The sequence below is a fragment of the Sapajus apella genome, unplaced genomic scaffold (genome assembly GCF_009761245.1).
Source record: "Sapajus apella isolate SASKATOON/1434 unplaced genomic scaffold, GSC_monkey_1.0 scaffold46, whole genome shotgun sequence".
Classification (NCBI taxonomy): domain Eukaryota; kingdom Metazoa; phylum Chordata; class Mammalia; order Primates; family Cebidae; genus Sapajus; species Sapajus apella.
The window spans coordinates 2,955,983-2,981,525 of NW_022436986.1; the positions used below are offsets into that span (position 1 = coordinate 2,955,983).

At 45.5% G+C, this 25,543-nt stretch overlaps 1 protein-coding gene across 2 annotated transcripts in view; it reads left to right on the top strand.

Annotated features, from left to right (window-relative positions):
* Nucleotides 1-6,429: 6,429 nt before the first annotated feature.
* The window catches only part of FRMPD1 (FERM and PDZ domain containing 1), a 102,701-nt gene continuing 83,587 nt past the window's right edge, over nt 6,430-25,543 (top strand). The window contains exon 1 of one of the 2 annotated variants that reach the window (XM_032240101.1): nt 6,430-6,551. The gene's annotated coding sequence lies outside the window, so the exon portion shown is untranslated. Of the gene's footprint in view, nt 6,552-22,926; nt 23,613-25,543 lie in introns of those variants that run through there. The other variant, XM_032240100.1, reaches the window with a different exon arrangement.

Below are 25,543 nucleotides of genomic sequence, written 5' to 3' on the forward strand. Positions count from 1 at the left end.
ACCCAACAGGTGCAAAGCAGAATGAAGCCTGTGGGAATTGAGCCAGATGTAGTTATCAAGACCAAGGTGGGGCCACACTTGATGCTGGCCACAACCTCAAGGACATGCCTTCCTCTCAGGAGTTGATCTCCCAAGAGCTGAGCCAGCAGGAAAAAAACAAGAGAGAGAGAGAAAGAATTTAAAAAAGAGATAAAAAGGCAAGAGTAATAGATGCTGAAGCGAGCCCTGTCTTTTCAAAGCTGTCTCTCAAAACATTGAAATATCTATCACCTGAGGAATGAGATAAAAATTCATCTGACAAGAGACGTAAAGAGCTCGAATATTTTTTAAAACTTGTGATAATCATTCCGAATTCTATACAAATATCTTATTGCCTTCCTCTGTTTCTAACTGAGTCATTGTGTCCATTGCATTAGCAATAAATTCAAATACCAGTTTTATCAAGGAGCAGAGAATGCGATTAGGAACAGGAAAGAAATATAAGAAGACAAGGCTTAGACGAGAGCTAAGGAAGCAATCTAGAAATGAGACATGTTTTCCATCCTCCTGCCCTACCACTAAAAAAAAAAAAAAAACAAGGTAAAAATAGATCGTCTTTGGGAGAATGACTACAATAAGCAGTCAGCAAGGTTTGGAGCGTGTTGGGAGACTGATCTCTCTTCACCGGTAAACAGATAATGAACTTTCTAGCTCAACTCCCTATTCTTAGTATTATCCAGTGAATTGCACAATTCATTTTTAAGAAATGAGCAGTGAATGTTTGCTTCTGTGTCCTAGAATCTTGGCAGTAAGAACATATTTTTTGTTTTTGGTTTTTGACGGAGTTTCACTCTTGTTGCCCAGGCTGGAGTGCAATGGCACCATCTTAGCTCACCGCAACCTCCACCTTCCAGGTTCAAGCAATTCTCCTGCCTCAGCCTCCTGAGTATTTGGGATTACCAGCTCACACCACCACGCCCAACTAATTTTGTATTTTTAGCAGGGACATGGTTTCTCCATGTTGGTCAGACTGGTCTCAAGCTCCTGACCTCAGGTGATCTGCCCATCTTGGCCTCCCAAAGTGCTGGGATTACAGGTGTGAGCCACTGCACCTGGCCTGAAAATGTTGTTTTTATGTCATCTTTTGTCTCCATAAAGCAACAATCTAATTGTCCTCAAGAGGTAATACAATCCTCATGATAAGCACCCAGTTTCTTTTGCCAACAGCAGTACCTCTCTTCAGGAGTGATAACACTTTAGCTTCCTTAATCTCAAAGAATCATTGGTTTAGAGATCAGGGTACATCGGTTGTCTTCAGGTATTATTGCCTCTTCTTATAGAGGAATGAAGTGTAGCTCAGAGAGGTGGTGTGACTTTCCCATAGCCACACAGCAAGGGAGGGACAGAACTAGAGTGTAGAACACTAAGGCACTGCTTTTCTACAAGCAGCTCAGCAGAAGTATTGATATAGATCTCAGGGCTATTTCTAATAACCCTCTTGCAGTACTCCAGTAGTCCCTAAGTCTTGGCTCACCAAAGTCTTGATGTAACTGTTTCGTCATATTTCTGCATAAGACCTTGAATATTAAAAACACACAATCAGTTTATGTGGTATAATAACACTCTCTTAACCAAATCATTTTATCCCCTATCCAATGTGGATTCACTTCACAAGGCTTAAGCCTGTAGTAGGCACTGGACAATGTTGACTGAATGAATGAATAACCACTTAGAGGCTCACTAAAGAATCATGTCGTTTTAGATCTGAAAGAGACCTGGAAGGTAATTCGGTCCTGCTCCTTCCTGAGTCCTCTCACTTCTGCCACCTTGCCTGAGTGAGTCCTCTCACTCTTCACGTCTCAGTGAAGTCCTCTCAGTGAGAGGACTCAGGCAAGGTGGCAGAATACTCTGAGAGCTCCTTTTTCCCTCTGCTTCCCATATCAGTGTTCTTTCTTTCACCCATAGTGCTTCTCATTAATTTGATATGGAGGCATTGAAATTGCAAATTTACTTGTGTTGTGGTAAACAAAATAAGTATTTCTAACATCCAAAACACTTAAAAGCATTAAAAAACACTGCTCCACAGAAAATAACAGGGTCGGGTTTTTTTTTTAACCATATGGGATTTGATCATTCTGAGGAAGAACAGAAACTCGTCCTAAATCACTGCAGACAGTAAAGCTGGAATTTGAGGCAGTAAAGCTGAAATTTGGTATTCTATTTTGGGAACAATAGATGTGAAGTCAGGAAGAGTTAGGCATTCTAATAAGGAAACTGTATAGAAAAGCTAACTATTAAGTCAGATCTCAGAAGTGTATGATTGCAAAGGAGATTAATACAGGTAAGGGAAAGGTTTGGGCACTTAGCAGATGACAAATGGCATACTCATTGCCATAGAGAAAGCAAACTTTTAGCTGAAATGGTGCTTATGGGAAATAAATTCAAATCTCAGATGTTTGAGTCAGGAAGTCTCATTAGGATACAACACAGCTTCTCATTATGGGCTATTACATAGTGTCACTAAAAAAAGGAGAGACATCAGAGAGGGGCAAGGCACAACCACGTAGCAATACAAGAAGTTTCATTCTTACTAGATCTTGTTCTATATTAATATTGGATTCTTTGATACTATCCTGTAACCAAAAATCACTCTTCAGAGTGACAAAAACAGAGATTAAAAATAATCTATATCCAAATGGCAGCAGTTAGGGTAAAACTTGAGAAACATATATTTTATTTGTTGATTTATTCATTCATTCAATAAATATGGAATTATAGGAAGGCAATAATAAACAAGACACTGTCTTTCTCAAGAAGAACTCAAGAAGACAGACATGTAAACAGCTCATCGTAATGAGTGTGCTGGATGCTTTATTTGCCATATGCTGTATATAAGTATAGCAGAGACGCAAAGCAAGGACTGCAGAGAGTTCATGGAGGACAATATATTTTTCACCAGGATTTAAAGGACGAAGAAAAGTTCATCCAGCAGGTTGGGTTAAAGGTTAGAAAAACAAGGAAGCCTCCCAGAGGACAATAATAGCTTATGTAAGGTATTTAGCAGTATAGGATTTAGAATTTCTTATGAATCCCAATGCCGCTATTTTAAAGCTGTGGAATCTTGGGTAAGTGACTTTACTTCTTGGAGCCTCGGTTTCCTTCTCTGTAAAATAGTAGAGCAATCCTCACTGTATATAATGATTAGAAACATTCCTAATAGTACTGGCTAGCAATAATAAATGCTGTTTCATCTCCAGGAACTCTTATTTTTTAAAACACCCCTAGGTTATAGGTATTCTTGTCATGCTCCCTTTGCAGAGAAAAAAAAATGATAACTGAGAGGTCATGGAACTTTTCCAAAATTATATAGGTTAAAAAGCAGCAGCATTGGGATTTGAACCTAGAAAGTTTGGCTCAAGACTACATTTTTTATAAACCCTATGTTCTGTGTCTTTTATTATATAAGGTACCCTAGGAACATAAGGTGTTTGGTGTGGGGTGAAGTAGAGATGGGGGCAACAGGGCTAATAGGATCACTGTGGCTTCACATGATCCTAAGTAGTTAAGACTTTGTTGCACTATCAAGAGGGAACAATGGAGGTATCTTCAGCAGGAGAGTCACTGGTCAGGTCTGTGTTTGAAAAAGATCACTGGCAGTATGTGGAGGATGAAAACAGGAAAGACTGGAGGCAATTACTACAGCCTTGGCAAGAAATGGTGACACGGGCAGCAGGATGAGGGGGAGGAGACACGTGTAAGAGAAGTTAAGGAGACAGTTGATTGAACTTAGTGACCAGCAGAGTATGAAGGCCAGGAAGAGGGAAGAGTCTAGACTGTCCCTTTGGTTTCTAGTTTAGGTGCCCAGAGGAAGGAGGTGCCATGACCAGCTGAGATAGGGAAGCGATGCAGAAGGGGTAATTTGAGGGAAAGATGTGGGTTTGGTTTTGGCTCTGTTGAGACTGGGACACCCGAGGAACATTTAGTTGATGTCCAGTAGGTGGTTGTGTCTCTGGGTTTGGAGGACAGAAGGTTTGGCTGAAACCATGCAACCAATAGAATTGCTCGGTGAGTGAAGGGAGAAAGAAGCCAAGGAGGGACATGAAGAAGCAATGGCAAAGGAGGCTGAGAGGCAGGAAGGACCAGAATGGAAATCTAAGGAGAGCGGGGTCAGGGGCTGGGTCCAGCACCTAGAGAGGCTGACACTGACACAGGTGGCTAGGAAACGGAGGGAAGAGGGCAAAATTCCATGGGGAACATTTGTACTCACTGGACAGAATACTTTTTATCTTACTTTCTGACAAGTGCTATGATTTTTGGTCTTTAACCTGCCTTAGACAGAGTAATTTGATTATTAATCTTTAAAAAAATTATTTTTAAACTTAAACTTTATTTTGAGAAAATTGTCGCTGGGCATGGTGGCTCATATCTGTAATCCCAGCACTTTGGGAGGCTGAGGTGGGTGGGTCACGAGGTCCGGAGTTCAAGACCAGCCTGGCCAACATAGGAAAACCCTGTCTCTATTAAAAACACAAAAATTAGCTGGGCAGGGTGGCATGAGCCTGTAGTCCCAGCTACTTGGGAGGTTGAGACAGGAGAATGGCTTGAATGCAGGAGGTGGAGGTCATGATGAGCCAAGATTGCACCACTGCATTCCAGCCTGGGCAACAGAGCAAGAGTTTGTCTCCAAAAAAAAAAAAAAAAAAAAAAAAAAAGAAAGGAAATGGTAGACTCACATGTAATTGTAAGAAATAATTCAGAGACAGAATACTTGGTTTTTAAAAAGCTTTCTTTATTTCCACTGTGGCTTTGGAATCTTCCACCCTGATGCTGCTCTGTCCCCTGGGGCATAACTTTGTACACCACATCTAGAGCAAAGACCCGTGAGGAAAGCAAAAGGCTCACTCAGTCTGTGAATCTGGGTGGCAGAGGGCTGGGGCATTGAGAGAAAAGGGAGCTTTGGGTGCAGTTATGTAGGAGGTCTTTCAGCGATGGAGTAAATCAGGAGTTTCTGGATGGACTCCTGGATTTGGAAAGGAAGGACACAGAGAAGGAGCACGGGCCTTCATTCAGGCCATGTTGGCTCCAAAGTGCTGCTAGTTCTCCTGCACCGCCCTTGGATGAAGGATACACTTGTTAACATCTTCCTGTGCACCATCCCCAGAATGATCTAACGTGCCAATCTGATGGTGCCTCTTCCCTACTCAGAACTCCTGCCATGAGCCTGCCAGTGTGCTGAGAACACGGTGCAAACACCCTGATCAGGAATTGGCCCCTGCTGACTCCCCTGCTTCATATCTCAACTCCTGCCACTCCCTCTGTGGGATCCCTCTCATCTTGGGGTCTTGGTTCCTGTGGTCTCAACCTGAAAGGCTCTATCCACACTCCTCCCTTTCACTGGCCAATTCCACTGGCCTTTCAGATTTCCATTTAGAGCACGGCCCCTCTAGGAGGCCTTCACTCAGTCAGTGCAGGCCTGTGTGGTGCCCTTGGCCCCGTGGGATCGGGCTATTATTACAGGAACTACACTGTATTATCATAGTCCTAGACTGTACATTCCGTGAGGGCAGGGACTGCTTTATTAAAGGAGTATTGTATCTTCAGTGTCTAATGCAGGATATGGACCTCGTAGGTGTGCAGTAGAGTTCAGCACGGAATATAGTTCGTGCATAGACACACGCATTTGGGTATGATGGTCAGAGAGGTGGTAGGACCAGAACCAGGGCATTGGGTGAGATGGCTCAGGGAGTCAGAAAAGGGCTGAGTGCAGAGTCCCAGGGTGCTGCGGCATTTTAGAGCTTCTGGTTTGAGGAACCCTCAAGGAGACCAAGAGGGAATGACTGGAGAGGGCCAAGGAAAGCTGGGAGAACAATTTCCCAGTGTCGAAGGAGTTTACAGAGGCGGGGGGGTGGTCCACAGTGCCCAAGGTGGGCCCACGCCTTCTCTCTCCCTTCAGCTGCGCACCTGCGGGGCGTGGGAGGCAGGGGGCGAGTCAGAGTCATCTTCGTCCCCCAGGGTTCCCCGTAGCTGGGGCTCTTCCTGGGGGTAAGGAGGCGTAAAAAGGGGGTCGTATTTGGAACTCTTCTGGGTTCCAGTTCTGGCTCAGCCACCGCGGGTCTGGACGACCCTGGGGAGTCCCTTTCCTCTCCCAGCCTCAGTCTCCCCCTGGGTACTTGGCGGAGGCTGCGTGCCCCGGCGGTGAGCTGAGGCAGACGGCGGAGGCAGGGCCCGGGTGGGAGCGGGACCGCCCACTGCGGCGGGCCGGGACCTTGGAGCTAGCAGAGGCGGCGCGCGGGGCTCCTCCCCCGGGGCGGGGGTCGCGGCGCCTGCAGCTGGCGGCCCCGCAGCTGCAGCCTCAGCACCTGCCGCCGCCAGACGGCGCGGGCGCGGCCCGGCCCGGCAGCCCCCTCCGGCGGCAGCCGCGGCGCGGGAGGCGGAGCCCGAGCAGAGCCGGAGCAGCGCTGCCGACCGAGCCTTGGCCGCCGCGACCGTGCCCGCCGCTGGGCGGGGCCGCCCCTCTCCGAGAGCGTCAGCCCGCTAGCTCCCCGTCCGCGCGGGCGGCACCTCCTCTGCAGGTAAGGGAGGGGTCCCGGCACCGCAAAGTTTTGGGGAGGCTGCCTGTCCCCCAACCCCGGGCCTGCGCCTCGGCTTCCTCCGCGCCGCCCGCCGCCGTGCGCTCCGCCTGCACCACCAGCCCCGGGTGACCCGCGCCCGCCTCCGGTCCTCGTGTCCCCACGCCCGGCTCGGGGGCGCGTCCTCGGGCTAGCTCAGGACCTACCACGGTTAACTGTTTGCACAGTAGCGATGTGTGCTTAAGTTTCCGAGATCTGCACGGTGTAGTGAGTGGAAAGAGCGGCAACGCAGGAGGGGGAGAAACCCGGGTTCAGGTGCGGTCGCGGCCAGCGCCAACTTTCTGAGTGACCTCAGACTAACCCTCCCTGCTCGTCCTCCATGGCCACACCTGAACCAGAAGGGGGTCGCCTGGGACGAATCAGCTGCAGTGCCAGTGCCTATGTTGTCATTTTTTGAGTAGAGGGGCGTCCCTGAGTGTCTCAGCTCTAGAACTCATTGCGGGTGGAGAGGAATGACCCACAGAAGTCAGTCTCTGGTGTCGCGCGTCGCTAACTTGAAGCAGCTTTGGCTGAGCTTTAGGAGGGGCGTTGAGTCAGCCCCGGGGAGCAGGGGATGCCTCTATGGTTAGGAGGCAGGACTCTGGTTTCTGGTGGCTCCTCTGCCATCCACCCACCGTCTGTGTGACCTTGGGCAAGTGCCCCCTGCTTTTGCCACCTATAAAATAGGGTTGAAGTCATGTTCGTTAGATGTTTTCTGAGGTCTTTCAGCTGTAAACTCTGGAGAAGCGGAACCTCCGGGTCTCTGTATTTAGTCAGTTTGTGTGGAGGCAATATTTCACCAGGAATCCATCTAGCACTTGCAAATGAGCGTTTAGAAAATAAAGGAGGCATTTGCAGTTTGCTTTGGAAGTCCCAAAATAGACATGGGGAGGATTGGTGAACGCTCAGCTCGCCTTCTTCAGTGCTTTGGACCATCATAAAATATTCAACGACATAATGATTTGTTTTCAAAGTAGCTTATAGATCAGGAAGCATTTCTGTTTGTGAGTTGGTTATTTTTGTAAAAACCTCAGAATGGTTTTGGGCAAAAAAAATAATGCACTGTTTTAGGGGTCCTGACCTAGAGGCCAGCATCTACTTGTTTCTAGTCTAAGATGATGGTTGAGATGATTTCCAATCAAGAGAATTTGGGGCATCCTTTGGTTGGTGTTGAGTATGGGTACGATTGAGGAGCCAAGTTCATATTTTCCAGGACCAGTGCATCCTGGCACGGTCACAGCAAAACAGGCACGAGGCAGTTAACTGTGACATGCTAGAAGGCAAACTTTATTCTTTTGCCCAATATTTTGTTCCCTTTTTGCTGCAATTAGTGTCTCCCTAGTGTGTGGGTGAAATGCATTACCAGAAAAGGATTCTCACAGAAGTGATTTTATGATTTTATTTCCTTCCTCGATATCCTGGTTTTAAGTTTCAAGCGTTATGAAATCAGAGAGCTGGTGAGCTGCTTTGTAACCAGAGCAGAGTTGTGATACCTAAGTTTGCCTTTCCCAAATGAGACCCCATTCTCGAAGCTAATTCATCCAGAGCCTTTTATGTCTCGGATGCATTCAAATGCCATCAGTCTTTTCCCTCTTCATTCTTGACTGGTTCAGCAAGCACTTTCTCACTACTCATTGGGAAGGACATAAACATGAAAATTACCAGCAGGCCCTACCCTCAGGGAGCTCAGGTTCTGATGAGGAATAAAGAGGCTTGTGCCACAGGACCTTCATTCTGGGCTTTATCGCCTGGGATCTCTGTGAACACTAAGGAGGGTGAATTCCAACTGCAGGTATTGGTGAAGACTTTACAACAGAAGGTGGAAGAGAAAGAGGATTTCAACAGGTGGTGAGGAATAGAAAGGCCATGTGTAGGTCAAGGAACTAGTATGAGCAAGGAACTGGTGAGAGCTGGGAAAGGATGAGACACAGGTGAGAAGAGTGAGCCTGATGGAAGCACGAAGGCAGAGCACTTCAGAGAAAAGGCAGCAGGAAGACGCTCTGGAGGCTCTGGAGGCTCTGAACGCTCTGAACCTGGGCTGGAGTCCTTGCTGGCTGTAGAGTATTGGGCCTCTGAGCCTCACTTTTTTTATTTGTAAAGGGGGAATAATAATAATTCCAAACTCACAAGATTAAATGAGATCAGGTGTAAAAGTGTCTAACAGGTTGTTTGCATGTAATAGGTGTTGGATGAAAGTCAATTCTTTTTATCAGAGGGTTCATGGGCAAGCTGAATAAGTGTTTGAAGGCACCATTGGAGTAAATAGTGCTTTTTGTTTAAGCATGTGCATTGATTTAGAACCTCACCACCAGCATGGAGTTCTTGTGACAATGTGACATGTATTCAACGAGGTGCCTCCTGATTCAAGGGGCAGGGGCTTTTTGTTTTTTGGAGGGTGTTCAGATCAGATACTAACATAAGCAAAAGGCAATACTCTGTAAATACTGTTAGGTGGTGAGAGGTCACAGAGGGCTAATCAGAAGTCTCAATCCCTGCCTCACACAAGCTTATCACTATGTGCTCAAGGGCCCAGGTTGCGGGGTGGGGGGGGGGCACAGATTTGACAGTCAGACACAGCTCTAAATATATCAGCTTTGTCCATATAGCTGGGAGCAGGGTACTGGCTCCCTTCTGCCTTAGATTTGCAGAGGTCAAAGAATAGGACACCACCTGGGCAGCTTAGTGAGGCCCCATCTCTACAAAGAATTTAAAAATTAGCTGGGTATAGTGGCCCCAGCTACTTGGGAGGCTGAGGTGCTGAGGTGGGAGGATCACTTGAGCCTCACTCAAGGCTGCAGTGATCTATGATCATGCCACTGCACTCCAGCCTGGGCAAAAGAGCGAGACTCCATCTGTTAAAAGAGAAAAAAAAGAATAGAGCAGGAGGGTGAAGAATAACATTGCAATGCTTTATGACCCTGTGTAACACCATGTGGCATCCATGGTACCGTTCTTCTTTTTTTTCAATCAATGGTTATCCATAGAACACCTGCTTTTTGCCAGAGAATTGATGTAGGTGCCTCAAGAATACATTGGAACAAAAGGCAAGGTCTCTGCCTTCCTGGAGCTTATATCCTAGTTGGAGAAAATAATGAACAAGTCATTACATAAATAAGGTAATTACAGGTTGTGCTAAAGTCTGGGAAGAAAATAAGCCAGGAAATGTGAGAGAAAGTAATAGGAGTGGGACTCCATTTGAGGGTGGTCAGGGCAGGCCTATCGGAGCCATTGAGAACCACAGGAGAGGAGTCAGTTTTGCCTGGAGCTGGCTGAGGGTCAGCGCAGCAGCTGTGTATCTGTCAGAGGTAGGGTAGTTTAATGTATGAGAATGCAGACTCTGGGGCCACACCACCTGGATTTGAATACTTGCCCCTTGGCTAACTAAATATATTCCACTGTCAGGCTATTTAATCTTCTGAGCTTCAGTGTTTTCATCTGTGAACTAGGGAGAATAACAGTACCTTCTTCAGGGGGTTATTGGAGGACTGAATGAGTCAATAAATGTAAAGTACTTAGAATAGTGCCAGGTATATAGTAAGCACCAAATAAAAGTTCAGTTGAGGGTGAGAGGAGGAGGAAACTGTTTCAGGCAGAAGGAACAGCAAATGCAAAGGCCTGGAGGCCTGAAAGGGCTTGGTGCAAGTACAACCAGACGGGCTGTGTGCACAGGTATTATCCATGCATTTATTGGGGAGACTCCTGAGCAGGCTCTCTGCCCCTTGATTGCAAAATTGTATTTTAGGAATTTTGAAGAAATATGCACCCACAGCACTTTCACTTGCAGGATCAGGCCGAGTGGCGAAGTGAGCTGCTGCTGCTATTGTATGGTAGGCTCTTCTTCAGGATCTCTTTCCCTCCCTCTTTTCCTCCCTCCTAGAGGTGCTTACTGATGCATAAAGGGAAAGCAGGTGTGGGGCTAAGCCCCTGGTGCCACCAGCCCTGGTACCAAAGCACCGACCTTGCCCACTTGCTGCTGGGTACCCATCAGCCATTATCCCCTCCTTCTCCCAGGCTGGAAACTATAGCAGGGGAGGCTAGTCATCTGTGCCTTCTTCCTTGTTACCTCCTTGCTGAAATCTACTCAGTGACCAAGCCATGTTATCTTTCATTCCGAAATCTCTCTCAAACATGCCCCCATCTTTCCATTCTCTCTGAGCATCAGGCTTCGATGCTCTGTACTGTAAAGTGTGGCTCTGATCTCATCATGCTCCTCCTCAGAGCCTTTCAGTGGGTCATATGTGTATGAATACTTAAGTCCCGAGTCCTCAGCCCAGCAGGCGTGATGGGCTACCTCCATCCTTTCTCTCACACCCGCTCCTCTGCACCTTGTCCCCCACTCTTAATCCCCTGGCCCTAAGTCTCTAAGCCTTTGCTCCCCCATCTGGCCCCTCTGTCTAGCATGTGCCTTAGCCTCGGTGGCCCTGCCTATGCCTGTAGGCTAAGTTCAAATCCTACCACTCGTAGGAAGCTGTCTTCCAGATCCCCTCATCCCAGGGTTTTCACCATCCCCTGATACTTGGTACCTCTCATGGAGAAGTTATTGCTGTCAGCCTTGAAGGATTTTGTGTGAGATCCCTTGTGTATGTGGCTGCAGCTCACATAAAGCCCTGGGGAGGGCTGGCACGATGTCCCTTTTCTCTCTACCCCACAGCCTTTTTCACAGAGCCCAACCCTAGTGTGGGCTTGATAATGTGTCTGCTGTATTGGATTGACAAAAAGCCTGTGATTTTCCCGATATCTGAAATGATTTGAGTCAAGTCAGAAACATGAGGCTGATGCTTAGAGGGTTGCATATGGTTCTCAGCTGAACTCATTCGTGGCATCCTGATGCCTCAAGATATAGGTCCTTCATTTGATGATGGGTTGATGCAACCTCCAAAATGAGTCTGAATTTCAAATTATCTTTTCAATGTGGCCTATTTTAAAGGAATATACTATGTAAAATTTGAACCTTGAAGCTTTTGACAATCATTGTTTATATTATGAAAGTATTCTTTACAGTATAAAAGATCACTATAGAAAGCTTTCAAACACCAAATATACCTATGCATTTAACACCATTCAATACATAAAATTTTGATTTATGCACAGCTATCATAGTTGTACCTTTACTGTATCCTGAGATACACTAAACTTATTATATGTTCATGGAAGCAGTACTAACAATGGCTTAGATTTGTTTTGGTGACTACAGATTATATTATGCAGCTTTGCAAATCTGAGACTTTTTTTTAGTTATCTATCTGCTTGAAGGACAGTGGGAAGTCAGATTTGGTGCTTGGCAGATTGATTGGAGGGCAGAAACCATTATTTTCATCAAATGACACAGTGTTTTCAGGAACTCACCTGATGTTTAGAGAACTTTTTGCCAGCAGTTAAAAGTGGTTTGGGCTACCAATCATTTCCCAAGCAGGCTGCTAAATGATATGTGCCCTTAATATTAGTTGTTTTGGAGAAAAAGAAAAAAAAAAACAAAACGCTAATTACAGGTTAGAAAAGATAAGATGGTAAATTTAAAAGCTCTTTTGACCTCTTTCAAGGAATTATCTGAGAACCCCAGCTGCTTCAGTAAAAGGGTAATATGGCAAAATTTCAAAATCCTGACTGGAAAGAGCTTCAGAGGAATTCATCTGGATGCAGCAGTGCATCATTCTCTGAGATTTTTGACTTAAGAGAAGACAGATGTGCAGGCAGCTGAGAAATGCGGTGCTTCCTGTTCTCTGAGTATCTAGAATACACGGCGTAGGCTACAGCTTGTTAAAACCAACAATGACAATCCCACCTCCCCCGCCAATTAAAACCCCTGTCCAACGCTCGCCTGTGGGCATTAACATGTGAAGCTTCTGACTTACTGCTTTGTTGTTTTCTTTGCTCCAATGTAGAATTCAGAAGGATGCAAAAGGAAAAACAATTATTAAAGACGAGGATGGCATTTATTTGTTCTTATAAAATAATTTATTTGGTAGCTGGAGTCTGTTCTCTCTGATTTTCCCTGGAAAATGACACCAGCCCCGACTGTCCAGGGCTTCCTTGGTACCTGTGAATGTGCTGTTAGTTCCTGGTCTGGTTAGAAGATGATGTCTCTGTGGAGATACATACGTGGCCTCTTTTTTTCTCCCTGGGGTGAGGGACATTTTGTATATAGGAGATGGAAGAATAGATGGTCTCTTTCTTAAGCTTATTCCTGGTTATTTTTTAGTACTTAGCTCTTTGCAAAAGCTGTGTAATAAGTGTCTCAATGAGAGTGTGCCTTGTCTATGTGCTGACACCTGGATTCACACATATGTTTCCAGGTATTTTAGCCACCAATCATAGACCCTCAAACAAGACTGCCAGCTCCAGAGATGATCAAGTACTGCCTTTGCGTGTGTGGTACAGAAATTCCCCTACCATACCCAGCGTCCCTCTGCTTGGACCTGCCAACCCCCGTCACACTCTTATTCTATCCTCGGTTGGCTCTCATTACTACAAAATTCTTCATTATTCCGAACCAAAAATCTTCCTCTGGGCAATGGTTGCTCCATTGGCCCTGATCCTGCCCTTTGAAGCCCCACACAAAAATCCATTTCTTCTTCCCTGTGACAGCTAGTTAGGCCACTTGGACCTTCAAAGACAGGGATCAGGCCCCTACATCTTCACTTCTTCAGGCAGAATGCCCAGTTTATCTGGCTCTCTGAAAAGCTAAGAATGGGACACAGCTGTGTAGGTGGGGGTCTGATCAGCCCAGACAGGAGCAAGCCCACTGCAGCCTCACTTCAGAATCTATGCTTGCATTAGTACAGGCTGAGACCAGTTAGCTCCCGGTGGGTTCCCCTTCTGGGCTCTGCCCTGGGCCACTAGGGAACTGCACACACTTAGGTGTCAGAGAGACCCAAGTATTCTGGCCCAGTGTTGATATGGGGTGGCCCTGGGGGAGTTAGCCCCCTCTCTGGGACGCAAATTCCCCATCTGTCTGACTGCTTCTTAGGTGCTCTATTTTTTCCTAGGGATGCCGTAACAAATCATCACAGTCTTGGCTTTCAACAACAGAAGTCTGTCCTTTAACAGTTCTGGAGGCCAGAAGCACAAAATTGAGGTGTTGGCCGTGCCGCTCTCCCACTGGGGCCTCTAAGGGGAGTCCTTCCTTTGTCACTTCCAGCTCCTGCTGGCCACTGGTGATTCTTGACTTGTGGCCGCATGACTCCAGTCTCTGCCCCGCTGGTCACATTGCCTCCTTCTGTCTGTTTCAAATCTTTCTTTGTTTCACTCTTGTCATGAGATTTAGGGTCCACCTGGATAATCCAAGGACGAACACCTCATCTAAAGATCATTAATTTAATTACAGGTATAAAATCCTTTTTGCAAATAAGATCACATTTACAGGTTCCTGGGATTGGGACTTGGCATTTTTTTTTTTTTTTGGAGACAGGGTGTCACTCTGTCACCCAGGCTGGAGTGCAGTGTCATGATCAAGCTCACTGCAATGCTGATCCCCTGGGCTCAAGTGATCCTCCCACCTCAGCCTCCTAAATTGCTGGGATTATAGGCGAACACCTGGCTAATTTATTTTATTTTATTTTTATTAGAGATGAGGCCTTGCTATGTTGTTCAGACTGATCTCAAGCAAACTCCTGAGCTTAAGCAATCCTCCTGCCCCAGCCTTCCAAACTGCTGATATTGCTTACAGGTGTGAGCTTCTACATCCAGCCAAGACTTGGATATCTTTTTAGGGTGGCCACCATTCAGCCATTGACTCTCTACCTCCTGTACTTTTGCAACTCCCTTTTGTCTCGATTGTATTTGAGTTCAGCTCTCCAGGGTCACTGGCTGCAGATCCTCAGGCCGCATGTCTTCTGTCTCCTCCTTCCTGCCTTCAGAATCCCGGCTGCTGCTCTGAAGGGTGCCAGGGCTGTTCTGATCACTCCTGTGGTACAGATGTGGGTGGGGCCCTTGGGGGTTAGGCTGCCTAGGAAAGCTCAGGTCTTTCTGGTGCATACCCTCGTTTCTACCAGCATGCTGGAGGTTTTACCAATGGCAAGGAGAAGTTTATCAGTGGAGGTTTTATCAATGGGAAGGAGAAGCTGTGGCTATTAAAATATTCATTGCCAGTTCTTAGACTTAGGGAAGATCCCACAGGGTGAATGTACCCTGGACAAAGAAGGGACACATAGGGACACAAGACATATGCCCTCACATTTTCCCTTGAATTTAGACTGAAACTGGCTCACTGAATTTGAGGGAAATTATTTATATTCTCAGTGCCCAAATACACATCTCTTTCTGTAAAAAATCAGGAAATGCTCCTTGGCAACCAAGTAAGAGTGTTGTAGTATCATCTTCTTCCTCTACAACTGGCCTGCTTCAGGAGTTCCATGGTCCTTTAAGTGTGATCTCCAGTCTGTTCCTGGCTTCTGGGCTCTCTAAATGCAACTCACACTAAAATGTGCTTTTCTCCACAAAGGGAGTGCGTTGCTTTGTTTGCAGTTGACACTTCAAGCGCGCGTGCACACACACACATGCACACACACACACACACACACACACACACTGAGGGGCAAGCAGAAGTGCTGAGTCTGAGTCTGGTGAAGCCTATAGTGGAGCTGAGGGAAAGCTGGGGAAGGACAGTGGCCTGGGAGGGTCTGGACACTGAGCCGCTCCAGACTCCCCTCTCATTGCTGCCCCCAGGATTCCTGTCCCATGGCATCCTCCTAGGTGGCTGCTCTACTCATTTCAATGTGCTTTGCTAAGAAAGGCCTGTGTGGGGCTGGGGCCTGGGGAGGGAAGGTGGGGAGGAAGGAGAAAGATGAATCAGACTGTCCCTCCCCACCTGCAGCTGGAAGTAAGTCAGTGCTGCGCAGGTGGGGCTGTGCTTTGCAGAGACCCTTGGGAACCTAGCAAGGGCTGGCCATGCCTTGTGGGGAGATCTAGGAGGGCTTCTGGGAGGGACTGGCATTTGAACCAAGCCCTAAGGGGTAACTAAGAGATAAAGAAGAGAAGGATGGATAGAACAGTATACCCAAAGTTGACCTCAGGTGGCCCCCTTCCTGGTCATCATCCAATGGAGCTGCACTGAAAGAAGCTCAGGTCTGACAGGAACCTTAAGCACCATCTAGTAAGGAAGATATTCAGACTGCACTGCTTAGAGATCTCTGCTTCTCATTTCTCTTGCTGGGTTCAAAGAACAATGATTTTCCATTTTGACAAGGCTTGTTTGGTGTAGCTACTTTGAAATAGCCCCACATCAAAATATAATGCTTTGTCTGGTTATCTTTTTCAGACTGCCCCTTCATTTCTCCAAGGCAATACTCCACAGATTGTGTGGTCATGGGGTATTGCTGTGTCACCTTCCCCACTTGACTGTGAGCTTCCTGGACAGGAACTGAGTCTTGCTGCTCATGTATTGCAGAGCCTAGAGAGAGGCTTGGGGTGTACAGTGTTGACTGATGAAATGAATGAATGCATGACTATGATTACTTCCTTAGCTTCGTCTGGCTCCCCGCTGCCTTCCTTGGTCTCTACAGTCATCAGTAGTATCCTGGCTAGGGCAAGAGCATAGATGGGCCTCTGTGTTTCTCCATCTTATATCCTCTCCTGGAGTTGGTTTGCTATATCAGCACTAGCAGCGACTCGGAGGGCTGGTGCCCACTTTCAGAGGATGGAGAGGCTGTGGGCCCAATGTCCAGCCTCTGGAACTACTGCCTATTGTTCTAGGACATGGCCAAACTGACCTGGGAACTTTCCTGCTCAGTCCAGCTAGCTCTTCTTGGTACCTTGTAGTCTTAGTACCAGGGTCACAGAGACAGTAGGGTACAGGAGAAAGTGCCCAGGCCTTTGACTCCGTCAGGCCTGAGTTTGCCAGCTGCATGATCTGAGGCCCATTGTTTACTTGCTTACTTAATTGATTACCTGTGCATGTTAAACTTACAGAAAAGAAGACAGAGGGAGGATAATGATCCCTGTTTTCCACCTACATGTGGCAAATATTTAATACATGTTAAGATTCTTGTTATATTATCTGAAGAGCTGTCATGGAGAAGAGAGATGAGACTGGTTCTGTGAGTTAGAGGCTGTCCAGAGCAAAGTTTAGTTTTGCCTCAAGTTATCCTTTCCAAATTTCATAAAGCCCCCCAAGTGTCCTAATTCCTCAAGCTTACAGCATTCCTGACATCTTTGTTTCTTTTTCTCTTCCACCTGCTAACTACCACCACATTTCTGTGTGAATTTGAAGGTTGCTTCCCCTTGTCTGGGCCTGTTTCCTATCTGTAGACTAGGTTATTTCCAAGGTCCTCTACAGCTTAGACACGATCTTTAATTTCACAAAATAGATAATGCATGTCTTAGTCTGTTTTGTGTTGCTATAACAGCTTGTTTGGAGGTTCTAGCAGGAGAGCACAGCTACTCATATACCCTTGGCTGAAGACTGGTCCTCCTCTATTGGGGATGGTCATCTTCTCTGACCGAGCTTCAGGAGGGAAGCACGTGGAGCAGTGAGGGAGGAAGGGGACACCTGCCTAGCCAACCAGATCAGCCATATCAATCCTGGTGATCACTAGGGTGACAGATGTCGCAGCCAGATCACCCTCACATCCATGTTGTTATAACAATACAACAGAATGGGTATTTATAATAAATACAGATTTGTTGGTTGTGGCTCTGGAGGCAGGGAAGTCCAAATCAAGAGGCCGGTATCTTTCATGAGCCTTCTTACTGTGTCATCCCATGGCAGAAGGGCAAAGAGAGGGCAAGAGGAATGAACCCAATCCTGCAATAACAAACCCACTCCTGCAGTAACAGCATTAGTCTATTCATGAGGTTGGTGCTCCCATGCTCCAAACATCTCCTGTTAAGCCCCACCTCCCATCGCTGCCATATTGGGGATCAGGGTTTCAGCACATGAACTTTGGAGGATGCATTCGAACCATGGCCATTCATTATGTGGAAAGTCATGTTCTAGGTGCCAGAGCAAATACAGATGGAGTTACAGTCCTTGGCCTTATAGAGGTCACAGCTTAGTGTGGGGACAAATAAGTCAGCATCATGAATGCTCTGGTAGGGGGTGAATACAAGGCTGAGGGATCTGAACCATAGCAGGGAGAGACTAGCCACTTGAGGAATGTATGGGTTCATTGACCTCATGGAGGGGCTATCTAGAGATGTCTGTCACTGCATAAAAGCATGAATGATGCAGACTAGGTCTTCCAAGTGGCACTAGGATTTTTTGCTTTGAATTGGAATTATCAGCATGGAAAATCCCAGCAGAGATGGCCTATGTGAGGGACCTTCTTTCCTCTCTTATTCTCCTGCCTTCCTGGAAAGAAAAAAAAAATCCAAGTCTTCAGAATAGATTGACCTTTATATACAGAAGCTCTTGGGACACGCAGCTCAGTTTAACAAGTACTGTTTGTGTGCCTGAGAAATGTCTGGGAAGATGCAGAATTACATGCATAAAAAGAATTAATCCATCTTTTGCCATGATTGTGTTCAGAAGCTGATTTTCCAAAGACAGTTTCAATTTTCCTAGCTGTCTGGGTGACAGTTAGATGTGTACAACTTATGCACACTCATCCCTCTCTTGTATGTAGTCTGCCCAATTTAATTTGCTTAGATTCTATAGGCTTTTATTGATTGCTCATTATAAGTTTAGCCTAGTGTTGAGAGCCTAGGGGTATGAGAGACATCATTAGCCAGAAATTTCTTCTCTAGCTGGACTAATAAGTCTTATACCCAAGAGTCGGTGAACAGAATGATCTGTTCACTGGGGATTGCTGAGTGAATTGGTGTGATTGCCAGGATTTCTGCCCCAGGCTGAGAGATCTGGATAGATGGATGCTGAAGATGCTTCTCCAGGAAGGCTTTTGGAAGAGTCTGCATTGGAGATGAGCCAGTGTGGAGATGCAGGGGGAGGGGCAGATCAGCAGGTGAACTCAGTGTGGGAATTTGACTTGAGCTAACTTTTCAGTCTCATCCTCAGCCCATTGTTCTCCTGCCTTAATAATGAAAACATTTCTTCAGTGGAAAAGGTGCTAGCAGGCCTCTGGGCTTTTGCTTGTGCTATTCCCTTTGCTTAGCGGATCCACTGCCCCACTCCATCCATCAATAAAACTCCTAGTTGTCTTTCAATTCAAGTGTTCTTCTGCTGTTCTGACCTCATGACTTTCCCTCTCCTCTTCTCATAGTGTTTTGTCTATGTAGTTATCCTTCAGCATCCCATGAGGATTGGTTCCAGGACGTCCACTGCAGATAACAAAATCCATGGATGTTCAAGTCCTTTATATAAAATGGTATAATGTTTGCATATAACCTATGCATAGCCTCTTGTATACTTCAGATTATCTCCACGTTACTTACAATACCTAATACAGCATAAATGCTATGTAAATAGTTGTTATACTGTATTGTTTAGGGAATAATGACAAGAAAAATAGCCTGTACATGTTCAGTATAGACACAACCATACATCTTTTCCCCAAATATTTTCAGTTCAAGGTTGGTTGAATCCACGGATGCAAAAGCCACAGATATGAAGGGCTGACTGTACTTCTGTTTTAGTATGTTACCTGGAGCATAACAGACACCCAAGGGATATCACCTGAATAATTGAATAAATGACTGATTATTAGGTTCTGTGTTTGACTCACCTTCTGGAACTGTGAAATGTTTCCTGAGAGAGGAGTGGAGGGCACTGAGGGGAAAATGTGGGTGGCAGATTCAGAGCAAGGAGACCACTGGGCTGCCCTTGGTGGTGGGGTGGGGGAGACACCCTTTGGAGGGGGTGTAAGACATTGACTTTTTATTGCTTTGTTTATTTTTACTTTAAGTTCCGGGATACATGTGCAGAATGTATGCATTTGTTACATATGTAGACATGTCCATGGTGGTTTGCTGCACCTATCAACCCATCACCTAGGTTTTAAGCCCCACATGCATTAGCTGTTTGTCTTGATGCTCTCCCTCCCCTCACCTCATCCTCCACAGGCCCCGGTGTGTGTTGTTTCCCTCTCTGTGTCCATGTGTTCTCATTGTTCAACTCCCACTTATGAGTGAGAACATGCAGTGTTTGGTTTTCTGTTCCTGTGTTAGTTTGCTGAGGATGGTTTCCAGCTTCATCCAAGGACATAGACTTCTTGTTGAATAGAAGCACACGGTAAAAATATACTCTAAGATATACTACAGACATTAAACATTGGGGGAAAAACCTGACTCTGGAATAATCAAAGAACTACAAATAAAAGCAGCAATAAAAGCAAAGAAAAGAACTGCAAACAGAAGCCCGTTTATAAATCTAATAAATTAGGGGTGACTGAGTAATTGGGGGAAGTAGCTTTCCTACTGACCGAGGGAGCACCATTGGGATAGCCTTTCTGGAGGGCAATTTGGCTATATCAAAAGCCTTAAAAACTTGTACATAATCTTTCACCCAGCAGTGCCATTCCTAGGGATTTATCCTGAGAGAATAATTAGATGTATTATCAGACATGTTTATCTCAACATATTTGTAGTACAGACATCGAAAATAAACCAAATAGCCAGCAATAGGGGCTTAGCTTTAAAAAATGGCACTCTTATCTATAGCAAATAAAAAATAAAGTTGTAGAATAATAAAGACACAGGGAAATGTTTACAGTGTGTTTTCAGTTGAGAAACCAGCATATATGTTAAGTTCCCAATTATGTTGAAAATGTATATTTTCACACAAAAAGACTAGAAGAGTAATTAGCAACTTGTAGCTTTTAGTGGACAATTTTTATTCTCTCTAAAAAAGTAAACTTTCAAAATCTTCTACGCACATGTATTACTTTTATAAGAGGCGGGGGATAAGTGTCAATTAGGAAAAAGAGATAAGCTTTTGGAGAGTATTGTTTGAGCTTCACTAGGTGGAAAACTAGATGGGCACATCATTTATCTTGCAAATTCCAGACAAGTGGTGTTTTCAGAAGGAAGAGTGGTCTTAGGTCCATTTGTGTGAATATATTTATAGAAGTGAAAGCTTTGGGGGAAGGAAATAGATTGATTTTTTTTCCCCTTGAACTTTTGAAATTATTTTTTGCACTCCATTTGTAATTGAGCCCAGGGAGCTATTCTTATTTCTTCCTTTCTTGGGCACTGCGTTAGACCTAAAAATGTTAACTGGCTTAGGATGTGGGTTTTGCTAAAATGATTCCCCTTGAAGTCTTCACTGGGCTTTCTCAGGTTTAAAAGTGGGGTCCCACAGAAGATTACTTTCTATCTAATGCATTTTGCTCCTGAATTCTTTGGCACCGTTGGGGTGGTGAGAAATGACTCCTGCCTTATGGTTGTGGACCCCATCGGCCCCATGTGAGGGGCTCAGGAGTCTGCACTTGTGCTGGGCACTGTCTGTTGGAGAGGTTTATTTAGGGGCCAATCTGGCATCACCTTATCCTGTGGACGTAACATTAGTCTGCAGAAAAAGAGATCAGAGCTGGGTAGAATCTCTTTAAATATTAATGATAGTGATGCCTTTTGCCACACATCTCCAAAGAGCTCTGAGCATTTCAGACATTACCTCATTGTTAATTTTCACAGTGTTCTTGGGTGAGAAGCTGATGGCAAGTATTCTCTGGTCTCCATGTGGGGCAGAGCGTAGCAAATTTTAGGTAGGTAATAGTAGTTCTCCTGACTAGATACCAATTGGTAAAAGAAAATGGGGGCATTTTGGGGGCATCTTCTTCACAGTTATTCTGTATTACTCAGAAATTAAATTGCCTTCCTGCATTTTACCCCACTAACATTTATTGAATGTATACTGTGAGCAAGTCACAATGCCGAGTACTGTGGCTAGAAGTGAAACGTAAATGTCCTTAGTTCCACACTTAATGCCTTTGGTGGTCTGGCTACTGCCGCTCTCACTCCGATACCTCCATCCTACTTCACGTAATTCTTATGCATCACCACCTTCATGCCAACCTGAAACTTTGGTCTTCAGGGTAGCCTTGTGCCATCTCCCTTCTGTGTACTTTATGCTCTTCCCCAGGCACTGCTCCAATTGCCTTTCTCTCCACCCCAGCGGGTCCTTCATGCTCAGCTCACCTCCAGCACAAAGTCTTTCCTGCTAGCTCACTCTGCTTTATCCACAGCTGGATGGGATCTCCCGCTATCAAACTCTCAGGCATCCCACTCACCTCTCTGCACTGGTCCTTACTCTTTTTTACTTTGTATGTTAGTGATTTATATGCGCTCTTTGATGATTTTTCAAGCTTCTTGACTGTAGAGATGTGCAAATACTCATTGCATAAAAGAATGAAACGGGCATTTCAGGCTAGTGGTCACCAGTTTGTGCCTTGCCTTCTAAGATGCGGAGTCACTGACAGAATCCTACTTGGCCTCCCTCTCCTTTGATCCTTCTCACTGAGGCCCTGTGCTGCCTCCCAGTCGGTTCTGTCCTCCCCTTGCATCAGTGCCCACACCATCTTTCAGTTAGTAGCTGTGTATTGAAAAGTATTCCTCACTTACGGTGTTCTGGGGAGGCATGGGAAAAGAGAGACAATTGGAGCATGCTTTTTTTTTTTTTTGAGACAGGATCTTGCTGTGTCACCCAGGCTGGAGTGCAGTGGCATGAGCTTGGCTCACTGCAACCACCTCTCCCCCGGGCTCATGCGATCCTGTCACCTCAGCTTCCCAAGTAGCTGGGACCACAAGTGTGCACCATCAAATCCAGCTATTTTCTTGTATTTTTAGAAGAGACAGGGTCTCACCATATTGGCCAGGCTGGTCTAGAACTCCTGACCGCAAAAGATCTGCCCACCTCAGCCTCCCAAAGTGCTGGGATTACAGGCCTGTGCCACTGCACCTGACCTGGAAAAGTTTTAGATAACCCCTGGGCTGGGCATGATGGCTCACTCCTGTAATCTCAGCACTTTGAGAGGCTGCGGTGGGTGGATCACTTGAAGCCAAGAGTTTGAGACTAGCCTGGCCAACATAGTGAGATCCTGTCTCTACTAAAAATTAAAAAAAAAATTAGCCAGGCATGGTGGCACACACCTGTAATCCCAGCTGTTTGGGAGCCCAAGGCACAAAATTTGCTTGAACCTGGAAGGCAGTGGCGAAGGCAAAGATGAGATGAGATCATGCTTTTGCACTCTAGCCTGGGTGACAGAGGGAGACTCTGTGTCAAAAAAGAAAAAAAAAAAAAAAAAAAAAAGAAGGCTACCCCTGTACTTATTTCTTTTTCAACCTCTGAAATGCAAACCACCCACACTGCATGGGATCCTAAAATTGCAAAGGGCTTTATCCAGAGTATTCTTTGTCCATGAGCTGGCACCAGGGCTGGAACCGTCTTGTGCTCCACCTGTGGCAGGCTATGTGAGGCTGGGCAGGTTATTTAATCTTCCTCTGGCATCATTTCCCCATCTGTTAAGGGGGGATAATGTGCTTGGAGGTGACCTACCTCCCTAGGATGCTGTGAGGCTTAGTGAGCTAATGCCATTGCTATTGACTTCAACTGAAGACGACTGAGCAGAACTAGCAGGGGACCAAGTATTACGTGGCACAGAATCAACTCTACAACTATAAAATGGATGCCTCATGTGGGTGTCATCTTCTATGTTGCCCTTGGCACAGAGGAAGCCGGTTTGCCAATCAAGGACCTCTAGGGTTTCCTGTCTTGACTGGTTCAAGTGGTTGAGGTCTTGAGGATGAGAATGGGATCTGCAGGACTCCTGTGCCTGTCGTGCTGAAAGGAGAGAAGCCAGACACGTGTTGAAAGGCATAACTGCAGCTGCCCAGTATCTGCAGATGAGGAGGGTCACGGTCCTGTGAGGAGGGGGCCTGTGCCACAGAGATACCACCCAACTTTGCCCACATGGCCTGGCGGTCAGTTTTGCTTGAGCTTATTGATGAGCTATGGGAAGGTCATTTGATATTCACATTCTTGTGGCCGCAATCTTGGGAATGTGGCCGTTTATCTTTAAAAATAGCTGTGTGCTGGGAGGCCCAGAAACAGTGTCCTGGGATGGAGGGGAGGTGCCAGCAGGGGAAAGACGTGCAAATTTCTTTCCGTGGAAGAGTCCCTTCAGCTCTGCGCCACGGGTGAGTTGGTGTTTTCTGATTCTGTAACGTGTGCTGCTTTCCCTAGACTGTTCTTGGAAAGGGAGCTGTTTTGGTTCTTTTCAATTGTGATATCCTCTCCATATCTTAAAAAAATCTGTTTCCATGGTATGTTTGTTCTTGAGCATGTATCCTTTATGAAACCTGTTTGAGTGAGATTCTTTCAACCTTCATAATTGCAATTTATTTATTATGGGCTCTCCTTAAATTTAACTGGTAATTATTTCTCACATTGGTTTTGTGTTTTCAAAAGGCAGTATCCCTAATCATTTTATATATAAATAAGATAATCATTAAATGCCTTTGGAACTAAATTGCCAACAGGTTTTCAAAATTGGGGGATCATGGGATGTGAGACCCCAAACTAGAGACTTTCAGGTTGAATAAGTCTTTGTTTTAGGTGGTGTCCTGAGAGGATAATGGGTGGTCTTTTGTCACACAGCTAACTAGTGACAGAATCACATTTGCACCCAGGTCCCCTAACCTCCTTGTCCATGCCTCTCTGGTCAGCTCTGTAGAATTTAGCCTCTGAATTACAAGTGAGTGAGAAGGGAAAAAAAATCACTATTTAATTTAACTTTTCTGTATGCCTTAATTTAATTAAAGTGAATCTTCTAGTTTTAGAAATGGCTATGTTATACCGCAGCTGATCCCTTGACCTTGACTTGCTTGATTCATTTGATAATCTGCACTGATGATTCTTCAAGGGTGATTCCCATCTGTATTCCCCGACAGCTTGTGAGAAATGTGAACTCTCAGCCCCACGCCAGACCTATAGAAACGCTGGGGGTGGGGCCCAGCAATCTGTGTTTTAACAAGTCCTCCAGGTGCTCAGATAGGCAGTGAAGTTAGAGAACCACTGCCTGCCATGGCCTAAGTCACACTCTCCATGTGTTTGACACCCAGGGCAGTGATCCACTTTGTCTCTTTTGTGGATTCTGAGTTTTCTTTACCGAAGAGAGTTTCTCTGTTGCTGCTGCCAGCTTTGAATAATGACTCCATTTCTCTACTCTGCTTCTCTGCATTACCACTATACACACATACCTAGCAGGGCTGAAAGATAGGTGGGCCAATAATGAAAGTAAACGGGATTTCAACAGAAACAGGTTTGCAGATAGAAAAAAAAGTCTCAACCACTGAGGTGTGTTTTCCATGTTTAAAACTTGCTACTTCTCTAAGCACAGTGATAAATTAGACTGTGTCTAACTGTATTGTGCTGGGTTTTCCATCATTTGTTATTTTATTCATTCTGCAGATTTTTTTGTACCTTGTATTTGCATGGTACATGTTAAGTGTTGCCGGAGAGGTACTTGAGTTTATCAGGAGGTAGAGAACATGTTCAAAAATAGCTATAATACAAGCTAGCCAGTGTTTAATACATGAGAATCATCTTTTATAGTAAATGGGTTGTGGAAGCCTAGAGGTGGTAGAGAGCATGTGTGAGGGAGGAGGACATCAGGGAAGACCTCATGAAGACAGCAGCATTTGGGCGAAGCTTAAAAGGAGGTGGAATTTGACACTGAGAGTTTGGGGGTGGGTAAAGAACATTCTAGGCAAAGGTGCAAGAAGATCAAAGCATGGCGGGAGGCTCAGTGCAATTTGTGAGGGTAGGGGTTATGTGAAGATGATTAGAAAGAAATGAGGCCATGTAAGTAGGTCAGTGTCAAAAGGAGAAGAATCTTCAAATACTCACTTAGGAGTTTGTTCTTTATCCTGAAGGCAATGGGGAGCCGTTGAAGGGTTTTGAATAAGGGGGAGGTATGACCAAGCTGTGCTTTCAGTAAAGCTAATCTGCCATCAGCGTATGAAGTAGATTGAAGTACGTGAGAGGGAGACTTTTGTTGTTTTTATTTTGTAACTGTTTTGCAGCAGTTTGTTGATAGATTGAAAAATTGTCTTAATGTTTAATTGGG